Below are 14,516 nucleotides of genomic sequence, written 5' to 3'. Positions count from 1 at the left end.
TTTGAATTTAAAGTAATGAATGCACCTCTAATTAGTATGCTGCAAAAAACGTTTTTAGAAGATTCTGTCTCATATCTTATCTTCCCTTATCATATCAACCCCCAGCTCAATATAGAAATGTCAGTTTGCCGATGGTCTGGAGCTTAACACTGAAAAATAAGAGTTAACAAGAACATAGGTTTAAACATTTAAAGGAATATAATAATAATTTAATGGATGAAATAAGGTCAAATAAAACTAGTAACTAGATGAGAGCAGGTTAAAACTACCCTATTTATGTGATTTACCAGGTTGCAGCCCCAGCAATAATTTTACTAATGGCATTTGGATTTATGCCCCATCCCTCAAAAAAACAAACAACTTAGCAATGCAGCCTGTGCCGCTATCTTCCATTAAAACTGAAGGAGCACTATATCCTCTTTTCATCTTTTGAGGTTAAGTGTCCTTGTCTGTGAGACTCCTGAAGCCAGCTGTCTTTGTTCTACAAAGAGGAAGCGGTTTTGGCGACTTTCGAAGGCGATTTGATGGCCTCCCCCAGTGCACAAATACACAATACAAAAAAAACACACATATTCCACGGTTCTGCCAAAGCCCTTACATGTTCCTCACACCGCTGCGAGCCTGCCTCTAGACAGCACTCGAATCCGACGCTGTGACGGGGAAGGGTCGGATGGCAGGGGGGGAGGTGGGGGGGGGGGGGGGATTAGCTGATGGATGGATGTGTGTGATGTCTGGAGTAAAGGTATTTCAGTTGGACCCCTCTGGCAGCTGGAGCGTGCTGTCAGCCTGCAGCACCACAGTGAGGTGGAGATGAAACTCTTCCAAGTCTTAATGAAAATCACATTGGAGAACTTTTCTTTTGTTTTAAAAAAAATGTGTGTGTGTGTGTGTGTGTGTGTGTGTAGGGCGGCAATAAATTGTACTACTCCGTCGCACTCCGTACCATTGCAGCTGTAATTCGATCAAGATATACTCTGTACATATAATGAATTCTTCACAACGTGACCCCTCTGATAATAAATAACTGTATATCATAAATTCATCTTCTGAATTCATCATACGGTTAAAAGTGCACCACAGCGTTAATATTTGTATTCCATCCCATGGCGCTATGTAAATGTAATTTTTATGCACATTTCTAACAACATTTATAACTTTATGACCTTAGTGAAGAGATGGAGATGTGCTCTGCGATGACATTCCGGAGACATGATTTCCATATGTAAATTACATAATCAATGCAAAAGGTGGTCCTAAATAAACCTCAGAAGATGATTATTAAATACTTCATATCAATCACTATATTGTACTGTAAGTATCTCCCTTGTGTTTTTAGAGACATCCTCTGATGTGACATTGTGAAATACAGCAGCAATAAATCAAGTTGTTGCAGACCAGCACTGGACAGCGGCATTGACTGTACGAGAGGTGTGAGAACGAAAGAAGTTTAAAGGTTAAAGACATCTCTTTTTTTAATTGAGGAAAATAAATCTTTTTTCATTGATCAGACTCGGTGCCGCACCCGAGGGAAATAAAGAGGAATTAGCTTTAAGAATTATTGTTTGCACCCTGTGTGAGGAAAGGATTACGGGCCGGAGGGACGGCGCCCCCCGAGGTGAGTCTGGAGGTGGGACATTGAGCGGGTTGAGAGGCAAACTGGGTCAGAGAACAAAGGAAATGGGAGGTGGGGGAGGCATTGTGAAAGTTGCGAATGTGGCTCATCTGCTGCAAGTGTTGCAAAATACCGAAGATCTGGCAACGCGTTCTCCAAATCTCTTTTATTAATAAAGTCCCATTTAGGACGTAATCGCTGGCTGCGGGGAGATTTCACACGCGGCCCTGAAACAATCCAGTTCCCATCACATATCATTTCCCACCCTGTGAATCATTGTTCACTGTAACAGATCAACAGAGCTCGCACTGTATCTCCGAATGTGGCCTATTTTTCAATGTTGCGCCTCGAGCCCGATAACAGTATCTAGATTGGAGATAAGTAAGGACAACTCTCATCTGTGCAGCTCCAGCCTGTTCATGCTGCATTAATCTCACTTGGTCCTGTTACAGTGTGCTTTGCTTCCACTCCGTTTATAATGGAATAAGTAAGTGCACAGAGAGTAGAGAATGACAAGAGGAGAAAGAGGGAGAGATTTATAACTACATAAAAAAACATGGGGACTAGATATAAAAAGTTCAGGTACAATCAGTTTTAGAGTTTGTTCAGCACACTGCTGAGGGTTTTGAATAATTCACTGGGTGCTTAAATAGCTCCTTGCTTCAGGTACTCCAGGTTTGGGTGGCGCAGGCTGGGAGGCTTGCTGATCGGGCGCAGACAGAAACTCGTACAGAGGGATTTGGGAGTTGTCTTAATTGGTTGAATGAGCTCAAATTAATCTCCTTGCTTCTCCTTCTTTCTCTGCGCTTTTATCTTGTGTCATATGCTTTTTTTGTCTCCATTCTGCTATCTGTCACTGTAGCTTGTTTATACTAATCTTGATTTTTTTAATTTCTGTTCTAGCTTGTTCTAAATTTGCATTTTTCTTTGCCTTGTTGCCACCTTCGTCACTGCCTTCCTAGCTCCTTTTTTCTTGCCTTTTTCTCCACGTCTCTTTCTTTACACCACCCCCATCTGGTCTTTGTGCGGCCATTAATAATGCAACAAAGCTGGGGTTCTTAGGAGCTCATTTTAAAAGTTGTTTGTTTTTCAGTTGGCGTCCGAAACGCAAGCCCTCCTTAGAAGCTATCTTGCAATAATGTGATACTGTTGATAGTATTCAACTACAAAGAAGCTTACCGTTGGCTTTGGGCTCTTCCTGTTGCAGCGGCACTTTTTAAGTCCTGCTTTAATGGCAAATGTATCTGAGAAATAGTATATATGGAGAGCCTTGGGTTCTACTAGCTGCAGGCTTTTATTGAACAACCACTATTTACAAAAAAGGGGGGACGATGTGCATTTCGAATTTGGATGTGAGGATATTACATTGCATGGCGCCAGAAGCTGGGGTTTATAATAACGTGGAACCTAGTTATTCAAGCTGATAACATCCCTCACTTGAAATAGGATGCGTCAGTACCCAGTACTAATAGATAGATTTGGTTTTGGAAAGCATTCCCTCTACTGGCTCGTGGATGTGGCGAGTACTATCAGATCATTACATGTCATGTTGCACTGACCTGCCACAGTATCCAGGAGAGTTCTTACTTAATAGCAGTTTCTGCATCAGCGTCGCTACTCTCACAGTGCTGACTGAACTGAACGGAAGCCAAATATTCTTGCTTGGCTCGGCTTTTATTGGCGACCTTGTTAATTTCACAAAATAACTACCATCCGATTGAATCACCCACGATGTGATTATGAGAATATCGATCAAAGCCGGCTTATGCAGAAGACATTCGGACATGTAAATAACAGAGATGCAACCATCTGATTTCTTTTCAGTCCTGATACCAAGAAAAATTCACATCACAGTGCATATCCTTCCCCATACCGTAGTTCCCCTAAACACTGTTGGGTTAATGCCATGATAGTGTTGCACACAGGCTGGAGGTACTGTTTCACTGCAGTTTTCACTACTTTAACTTTTAATTGGAGAGGAAAACTTTGCAGGGAAAGGTTAAACTACTTAGTTATGTCATCTTCAAGCTCCTGCCAGTTGGATGTTTTGTTTTTTTAAGGCTTTCCACACCTGTTCATTTGTGTTAATATGTACTGTGTCTGTTTACACGAGTGGGAGTCGGCAACTGAATTTGTCTTCCGCATGCAAGTGTGTCACTTCATCTATTCTTATTCCAGCTTGTGGGAGCAGTTGGGTAGTATCGTCCTGGTCATCTACTCCTCCTCCCTCTCTTTACACTTGCGTAGTGATGTTGGGAAGACACGTTGTCTGATAGCCGCTACATTGGAAAAAAAAGAAAATCAGCCATAACTCTTCTTTGGAACTCACTTATTCTTTCTTGCACGCACGCATGGAGTGAGAGGCAGGGAAGAGCAGATAGTGTTGCCTTAGATCATCAGACATCAATGACTTGTCATGCAGCAGTCCCCTTCTGTCAGCCCACAACCCATGAGGAGCCACAGAAGTCTTCCCAGCAGCAGTCGCGGTCTATGATACCAGGCCGTCCTTGTGGAGAACGAGAACATCAGATACAGATTTAAGCACCTACACACAAACCCGGTGACTCAGTGTTAAGTCGAAGATTTTTTTTTTATTTTTCCCCCAGACACACACACAAAGAGCCCGGTTGCAGCAAAAGGTCTCCCTTTGCGCGTCAAACTGCAAGATCCACACCACTGCACCCAGTCAGGGATGCGGGAGCAACACACGGAGAAGAAAAAGTAAGAACTCAGGGAGGATATAACAGATATAGTCTTCCTGGAGAGTTTCCCAACAAAAAGTTCTCCAACCTCACAAGTACTTCAGAGTTTTTCTATTTTAAAGAATGTGTATATAGGAAGCTGTGTACCAAAAGACCAAGCAAAGACTAAAATTACCACGTCGCATCTGTGTGCCTCCACCAATCAGTCAAGTTGAATCCATGTCTAGCAAGACCAGTTAACACTTACATTTGATTACCCAACAAAAAATTTAATAAATAATGCACCTATATCAATTTGATTAAGTAACTTCCCAAGTAACTGATTACAAATACATTTAATTTAGTAACTTAATTGCTGATATAATGCCGTTACATGTAACTAGTCAAACCCAATCTTACTGAAGTATGAAAGAGACTTCCTATGAATATTTTGCCTCAGTTGACTGACAGAGCACTTCCAACGACTGGTTAGCCATTCAATCCTCCTGCTGTATCATCAGTACAATGAATGAGCATCGGCTTTGAAAAAGGAAATGCTTTATTGAAAATGTGTCAGAAGGTGCAAACAAATGTTTACCAACCAATTTGTTTTCAAGGCTCTTCCATAATCAGGTGTCAATCTGCTGCTAGTAGAGCAGGGATGCTCCATTCTGATAAGCCGGATGGGGGTCCACAAAGATATCCCACCGTAAGCTGATCGGGGACCCATGCATTAAATACAGTTTCTTTATCAAAGGTCAGGTAAAATTAAGTATTTTGTGTATGACATAAACTCCCAATCACGACTGCATGATCAGTTTTAATGCCACAGTTCAGTTTCTGGTCTCATGTTACCTTATAAAAAAGAGCAGCACGTACCCTGAGTCGGGGTATTAGAAGGTGTGTCAGGAGGAAAAGCTTGGATTCCTGCTAATCTCCCCCTTATTTGTATTCTTATTTTTTATGGCAGAAAATAAAAATAATAATAACAATAAAAAATAAATCTTCTTCAAACAATAAGTATTTACAAAAAAGGACAAAATAGCTTGGCAGATGATTCTGTCGATGATTGCCTAAAATGATTTATCCAACCTCGTGGAACAAACGAGGATAATAGTGTTTCTGGCTGTAAGGCTTTGAAAACATTAAACCTTAAAATGGTTTGATGTGGTGAACTGCCCTGTTTTCCCTGACCTCATTATTTCAATCCATTCGCAGCCTACTTCGCTCTTGTTTCAGGGGCTCGGCAACAGTCAGCGAGTCATCAAATAAACCATAATGCAGAGCTCAATTCCAAACGTGCCTGTTCTGAACGGGTTCTTGGGTCCTCAGACCTGCCATGACATACTAGCTGCTGCTCACGGTCAGAACCACCTGTGAAATACAGTCAGAAAAAAAACCTCAGGGGCAACCAGAGCCAGCCGCCACTTAAGCATACTTCAGTGAACCCATGGTGTGGACTGTCTGTCCACAAACTTAATTGTTCATTTTATAGGCAGCATGGACTACAACCTGATTGAGTGAAGCCTGTTACTGTTAAACAAGGTGATGATTGCTCAATTATGTAAAGTTCATTCCTCATTTGAAAACGTACTTCACACTAATGAGTAAACCGGATCCCTCGGCATTGTACGCGTGTTTTTATCAAAGCCTTCAGTAAGGGGCACGTAAAGACCTTTAAGACGGTAGCAGGTCGGGATACAGCCAAACACAGCCAGCAGAGAGAAACCAGGAAAGTCAAGACAGCCAAAAAAATAGTTTTTCTGCACAGATTTGACGGATTATGAACTTAGACCAAAGGCCTGAATTAATAACAATAAAAGTAAGCGAGGGAGCTTCATATGCAGGTGATAATAAGGCTTGGGTCAATGTGTGCAATATCAAGCATTCCTTCCAAGCATACAAAGAAAAAGAACAAGCCTCACAGTATGTGTCACTCAACCTCAGTTCAAACAGGTGAGAGATAAAATGACAAGGGAGACTGGTTTGCCACGTGGTAAATAAAAAAACAGCGACAGGCGGAGCGCGTGAACACTTTGAGCTGCATGTTTGCGTACACAACTGTGGGTAAAATTAGGAATTAGAGCAGGGAAGAGAAGAGAATGTCTGCATTCTGCGCGGGTCAGTGCGCAAGCTCCCTCCCCGTTTCCCTCCGAGACGGCTATAAAAGAATATCTGATGTGGATGCAGAGAAGTGAGGGAGAGGCTGAGAGGACAAAAAGAATGCTATATATCGCTGTGGCGTTCGGAGCCACCGGGTGTTATTTCATGCCAACTGTCTCCTTCGAAAACCTATTCATAAAATAGGGATGCGCTCGCACACCTGCAACCAGGAGGAGCTGCAACAGAGCTGGGGAGACAGAAAGAGAAAGAATCATATAATAACCAAGAGAGAGATGTGATCAGACGACATTTGTTGCACTTTGTTCTGCAAGCAGTAAGATTTGTTTCTATTGTGAATAATTCACACTCCTCTTAACGGTGACGCAGCTTTAAGTTCAAGAGAATTACAAGATTGTGTGCTCACTGGCTCAAAGTAGGGCTGCAACTAACCACTATTTTAATAATTGATTAATCTGTCGATTGTTAGTTTGACTATTCACTTATTATTAAGATTAAAAAAAAGTGTTCTTTTCTTTTTCCTTGTGTTCTTGTACCACTCATTGGGATGCACACATTAATTCTCTCATTTTTATCATTCTTAATTAGTTTTTTTCCACTTGTTTATTTTAGCATATAGTCTTTTTATTGTCTATTTGTCTTTATTTATATGTACTGCTCTTTTGTGTGAAAAGTGATCTAGAAATAGTTACAGATGTACAGATATTAAGGATTTGTTACAGACCGTCTTGTAGTAATGGCATGAAATACGACAAAAAGAAACAAGCAAAAAGTATTGCATTACCAAGCAACAGCCTGGGTCCATGCTTAGTTTATGTAGTAAATGTAATAGTTCAGTTTGACTGAGGTACAGCTAGAAGAGCTCTTGTTCAGGATCTCAAGCTATTATCTGACTCACGTGGGATTGAAACATAATTACCGTCTGTAGGATCAAGGACTAGATGAGCTTTAAAATTCATCAGCTATATGCTGAAATCAATTTTCCAAAGAGACAAGAAACCAGTAAAGTGAAACTTGTATATATGTAATTAGGGTCTCACTGTCCAGGGACTGCCTTCTGCAGATAAGGAATGATAAATGCATGGATTACTTTCTCCATATTGGCAAAGGTGAAGTTTTCATTTTGGATGCATTTTCTCATAAACAGAAATGCATTCTTCACCCGCTTATCAAACGTGAGGTTGTTGTTCTATTCGTAGTTTCCAGTCATGTGACTAGCGCGGGGGGCCTGGAGGGCAAAACAATGTTCCAACATGGAGCTACTGCACAAGTCTGTCAAAATCACCTCTCAATGGAGGGAAAAGAGGAGATTAACAAATGAGCCATATACAGCACCCGGTGCCATATTTCAATCATTAAAAACATCCGAGAACCTGCCGGAGCTGAACTTCTGGCAATGTTTACATGAATCCATCCCCTTAAACTGCTGCTAAGATAACAGCGTACAAAAAACAGGCAGTTAAATCTACTTTAGATCTGGATGGGAAGTAAAAGAGAATACTCTAGCTACCGACCGTTGATTACAAGGACAAAAAACACATCTGGTGAGCGGGGAAACAGAATAGAGCTGGCATATTTCCTCATCTAACAATGGAAAGACTAAGCAAGGTGGTTTGAATGAAGTGTGTTTTACAATGACCAGCCAGGTAAAATGATGGTCTCTTTCAATGGAGTCTGGTAGCCTTGAGGAGAGCATATTAAATGTCTCGTATGTTAAAACACAGTTTACTTGCCCCCGGACAAGCGAGCAGGCGCTGTTGTTGAGCCATGAAACTTTTTTCACGTTTGGCCACGAGATGTATTTTGCACACGTTTCGGTTGAGCACACACAAGGATGAAGGAGCTACAACACCTGATGAACTACGTCACTCCCTCGCGGTTTGTACGGTCCGTGGTTACAAAGAGGCTGCCGCCGTATCGTCAAGGACGGTGCTGACAGGTCAGAGCAGTCACACAGACAGCAATGCTGCTGCGGCGCTGCTCTGAGTCCTCAACAGATCATTTCCACTGTGCCAAATCACTAAATGAGGCGCTCGGAGGTATAAATAACAGTAACAGTGTATAATGCTGAGATCAGGGTTGTCCAGAAATACAGTTCATTCACAGCTCAAAACAACATCACGGCCGTTACTAGGCTGCTCACTCGGAATGAATCACATTGCACTTACATTATGAGGCAGGCCTCTCCTCTTTATACACTACAATACACACAATGTAAGACTACCGCCTACGGACTGGACTGCTGTGGAGAAGGAGAGATCGGTGCAATTTGACTTAATCTTTGCTGGTTACCCGCTGTGCTCAGAATACTGTTGAAAGTCCTCCTTTCGGTTTACGGTGCACTAACTGGTCTGGCTGCACAGACAGTACATCTCAGACATGCTGCCAGTTTATAACTCCAGTAGATCTCTCTGGTCACAGGGTGAAAATCCTGATGAGGCCGGAGCTTTAGAGCGAGGAAGTGGCTTTGGCTTGTTCCTACAAGTGCTCTTTAAATCCAGAACTACCTTTTCTTAAATAAGCACTCCATATTTGTACAGTATGCTTGCGTGCATTTGTATTTTTATGTGTATGCATGGTTGTCTCTATTCATTTGTACATTTTTGCTGCTATTTTTGTTGTTGTTGCTTTGTGGTTTTTGTTTTTTATGCAAAGCACTACTTCTCCACTCTAATTGTTTCTGTAAAAACAAAGCCCAGGCTTGTTTCCTCCTCAGACTGTCTATCTAATTGAACAAGGACTACGTAGCATTTTGGTTAACAGTCAGTTAAAAGCCGAGCTCTCATTCCCATAGGGCCACGACGCCATTGCAACAACTATGAATAGTTAAGCATGAATATAATTTGCCAAAAAAAACGTCATGGTTAAATAAACAACAACTCAGTCTTAATCATTTTCTCTGAGGCATTTGAAAATGAATGGTAGGATTGAAGTTAATGAAAAAAAAATGCTAAAAAGCCAGCATGAGGCATTGATCTGCTGCTCTTCATCATTGGTTTTCTCGTATTGTGTCCATGAATGTGTCAAACACTCTCTGTCTGACTTTCAATGGATGGATACTTGGTCCAAAGTGCATAAAAAAAAAAATTGTGCCAGGAATTCTCCATTGTGAAAGCAGTGGTTTTCAAAAAGCAAATTTTATTTTGCTCATGAATGGATTTCAAGGTTCAAATGGTCCTTGAACATCCATTTAAAGTTATATAAAATATTAGGCCTTTAATTTTTGAAAAAGGGAAAGGAATTAAAATGAACTCATTTCCTCTTGGAAATGAAGATTTTAGAAATTGTTACTCCAGTGGTTGTCACATAATGGTACTTAAATATCTTACAATAGCTACCAATGACCTCCTGATATTATCTTTATCATCTAAAATAGAAAAAAAAAGAAGAAAAAAAAACCCACCCAACCTCCATTCCACCACCATATCTAGATATTTTATTTCACTAATTGGTCACTATCTCTGCACAGCTTGTGGCGATCTGCTCGGACAAATTAACAAGTCGAGGCACATCTGTGTTACGGTGTTATCGTCCGATTTCTGGGATACATTCCGCTCCATTTGTCTCAGATGGCGACAGCTGTCTTAAATCCGAGTGTTGCCAAATCCTCTCCCAGCCAGAGAAAGCCCGTGGCTCACGGGATGAAAAGGGAGAGGAGAAAGTGGGGGGTTTAGGGGGAGGGCGAAAGGAAGGGGAAAAGTTAGAGTCAGCGTAGAGGATACACAGGGACAAGAGTCCTTCAGGGGACAGAAGTAGCCGTGGCAACTTTCAAAATGGGCATCGCACTAATGATAGCCACAGTGTGATGCGATGCTGCAAAATGGGAATTCCTTTGGAGGAGAGTGGTGGAAGTAATACTCTGATGTTTAGCAGTACATCATTACAGCCTTACATCATTCAGAGGTCAGTTAATTGTAAAGAAAAAAAAAAATATATATATTTCTCTCCTTTTGATGAAACAATAACTAGCATGCTTCCACAAAACCTGAGACGTTGACCCATCAGCTCCAGGTTTTTCCATATTTCAAACGCTCCCTGAAGACTTGATTACTTCCCGGCACTCAGTGTTTAAAAATCATATGTATTAAATTATTTAATGCGACTCATCTACAGCAAATTACCTGTGAATGTCATCATTAATATTAAATGCTACCTACTAAATATGATGTAGTGTACAGTGGGTCTACTTAATCTCAGTAAGACATCTATGCATTAAAAGTACAAAATTGTGACATATTTTACCACACACATATCTACAGGAACACACAAAGTGCAGCTTGACTGGTCTGTGAGTTTTTGGATATTTGGTGAGGATGTTCTTTCACCCCAAAAAGCCACAACAGGTTGCCAGGGACATCAATAGTTATAGTTCAGAGGAAATGCAGCCAACAGCGTTTCCTCTGGGTGTCAACACAGGATTCAATCAGTGAAATTAAAATCACAAAAAACCAAACGCTGCCTTTTCAGTCCAAAAGCATCACATACGCACACACACACATACACACACACACACACACACACACACACACACACACACACACGGTGACAGAGCTGTCTTACCTTCAACCAGGCGTGTCATAGTTCTTCCGTGACGGCGCGATTACGTTAAATTCCAACGGCCCCAAGCAAGCTAACATTAGACAGATTAAATGCCGTTAGTTAGCTAGCACCAGTTAGCCGCTCCAGAGTGGAAGTTAGCTACTAACGTTGTTTACCTGTTGCATGCTAGCTAGTTCTGTGAAGTTGGCCTGTTTCCGGCGACGTTAGTAACTTTAGCTAAACTCTGTTAGCCCACACCGGCCGGTCCCGTGATGGAGTCCCGTGTTGGTGTCTTGTTTACCTTCTTCACCTGCATCCCACCTCCCGTCCCTACACTAACCCACGTAGCTTCCCTCTGCGCGCAACAGCGCCACCGTGTGGTGACGGCGAGAGTCCCCGCCCTCCTTAGTAACCGTTGCTACTGACAATGGTGTTGGTAGATTTACCATCAAACTGTCAAGTCATTTTTTTTCACAATGGGTCCTTGATTTCAGACATACGTAGAAAAAGTAGCCTTACTAGCTGTTAGCGAGTGTTTAATTTAATAATGTAATTATGAAAATAATAAGTGTAATTTGTATTGTACTGTGCTTTTATGCAAATCAAGCATAATGAGGGTGGATGGAGCTTCCAGGAGTACTCTGGCACTGCTCATGCAGCCATTTCAACAGATTGAGTATGCAGCACGCCGAGCCAAATCTGCACCGAACGTGAAATCTGTGTGCTCCAAAACATTACAAGGTTATGCATCGACCCATCTTCCTGAATTGTGTTCTTCTGCCCACCACAGTTAGAGCTGCTCAGGTTGCTTTTTACATGAATCTCAGGCAATCAATAGGCTGGACTCATAGCAGTGAAAAAACACCGGAGGTGGCAAATCAGGCACACAATATGCACTTTAGACCTGCACTGTAGATATGCAGTTGTCTTAGTTGCACGGACTTGCACTCGCATACATATGCATGAGGACCAACATGAGGAATACAGGCGTGCTTGTTTGTTTGTCTTCATAAATGGCCTGTAGAAAGGTTTTAGGCACAATGAGCAAGTTGATGATTACTGTATACAATTCCAAATTCTGACTATAGTTCCTCATACACGTTCATGAGATTTGACCCCCCCAGCAGAAAACCGAATCGAATCCCTGATCTTCCAATACTTCATATTGTTAAATTAATATGCTATGCAACGATAATAAAGTTTTAAAAAATGACTTGAAAAAGCAACTTTTAGCATCATATCAATTATAGGTCAAGCGCCTACAAAAACATGATTCTATAAAGTAGATGATACATAATTCTACAATGATTTTACACACTTCTGCTATAGCTTTTTCTATTGCAATGCAGTGTCATGAGATCCCTCTAAAGACCAACGCTGATTTTGCGTCCAGCCTGAGGGTACAGAATCCTCATACAGGGAACTCAGCTTTGCAGGTTATTGGCTGAGACTCGTTCAATGAAACCCACAGCACTCATGATGATGTCACTCATGGCTTATTTCCCATGGCTCCTCCTGCTTCAGTATTATATTGGACAGAGTAAATATAACAAAATTATTTTTTTTGTGTGTCGGGGGTGGGGTGGGGGGGGGTGATAAATGTGAGCAGATTTAAATGTGACATTATCAAATCTGTGATATTAATAAGTAAAATAATTGAGTTTATCACGCTCACCAAGATTAACAGCTCAAAAGCGGATCGTTTTCCACATCCTGTGATACGACTGTGGAAGATCAGAGTTTAAGGTTCATTGTTAGTGCTGCCGATGTGAGAGTCACACAGTGGACTGATTTGCCTTCAGGGCTGTGTGCCGGAAGGGGGTTTAATTTAACCCCAACCATAACCAAGTAGGTTTGTTGCCTAAACCGGAGGAGATTTCTGTCAGGAAGCCCTGAAGGCAAACTTGTCCCGTGTGTGTGAGAGTCTTCGCTTCAACGGTGCACCGATGAACCCTTTCTTGGACAATACGGGTCTTTAACATCCAGATATTTGTCTGGATGTGTCAGTGAGCTCCCAGATACAAGGGAGGAAAATATAATAGAATATCGCTGTTGATAATAACGTTGTGCAACTGTAAATCTTATCCGAGCATGTTACTATGGTAACACAATGGTACTTTGTGGCAAGATCTCGAGCTCTCATGTGAGATCTGTGATCAAAGATCACAGGCTGCTTGACATGACGTGGCACTTGCAGCCTCCCGTGGCTCCGGAGCTGTGTGGCGAGGCTTGCATCATTCATCGCCGAGCAAAGTTAGCGTTGTCGTCATCGATTTGAGTCCCTTTTCACACACGCATCACAGCGCTGAAACGTTCGGGAACATTTTCCTGCACGGGGGGTCACGTGTGAACAGGAGCGGGGAACTCGGCACCGCCAAGAGACCTGGTGGCATTTCAGGGAAAATGCTGCTTTGTTGTGGAGCCTGGACTTAACTAGATAATCAATGAGACTAATTCCGTATGCGTGGCCGATGACTCTACTCAGTAGGCTGAGCAGCAAACCCAAAGCTCATACAAACCTCAGGCCTCGGTGAAGCCCATGCCGAGCCAAACACTGGAGCCTGCTGGGTCCGGCGGCGTTGCACATGCTCCAGACGACATCTGGCAACCTTACACACCCAGGACATGTCTCAATCTACCGCGTCCCCTGGGTGTGTGGACGTTGCCAGGCCGGCCTTCCCTTCTGAATCCCGAACCCAGGCCGCGACCTGCTGCAGCTGGACCTCGGCTTCGCCCGGTCTCCAGTGGCCCCCGCTTCTAATCAAAACAGCCATAGTTGGCAGACAGCGCCTGCAGTTATTATATCAAGAGACAGCAGCAGGCCTTTTCGGATCCTGTCGAGCGGCCGGTTATTTGTCCCCGAACTCAGCTGAGAATGTTTAAATAGGAATGACAACAAACTTCCATATCATTGGCATTAAATGTCCAGTGCAGTGGAATGCATTAATGCTTCCTCATTAATGCTAATGCATGAACATTTAAATGTGTATTCACATACATCCATGGAAATGAAAGGCGTGGATTAGTGTATCTTTGAATTTTGAATCTATATAATGTGTGATCCTACACGTGTATGCATATTAAATGGTATGTAAAGCATGTCAAAGTTATAGCACGAGCCCTTTTCTCCAACACGTTTCTCATCGATGACAAATGACAGACAATATTAGAAATGTTATAATGGGACAATTCATTTGGTATGATGCTGTGTCTCACCCACACCATTACAGGTTTGATTTGACGTCATTACGATGAACAAACCTGTCACCACAGGTTTCCAATTACAGACTCAAACCAGCTAATACATGTGCACACAGGTGGGTAACAACATTGTATCATTTCACAATACTCCACTGGAGAAATTGTCCTTCGGGATGCGTACAAATAATAGACTGATCAGTGACTAATTGGAAGCTTTTCCCTTATTTTCCAGGGACTGTGAACACGCACGCATACGAGAATCAGAAACGGCACGGCAGACAGCATTCTAAAAATAGGCTTCCATATTTATTTCCTATTCATTCATAACCTCAGATAAACGTTTTGAGTGGAAAGAGCGTCAC

This window comes from Eutrigla gurnardus (genome assembly GCF_963514095.1).
Source record: "Eutrigla gurnardus genome assembly, chromosome: 20".
Classification (NCBI taxonomy): Eukaryota; Metazoa; Chordata; class Actinopteri; order Perciformes; family Triglidae; genus Eutrigla; species Eutrigla gurnardus.
Note: the sequence above shows the minus strand (reverse complement) of the source record.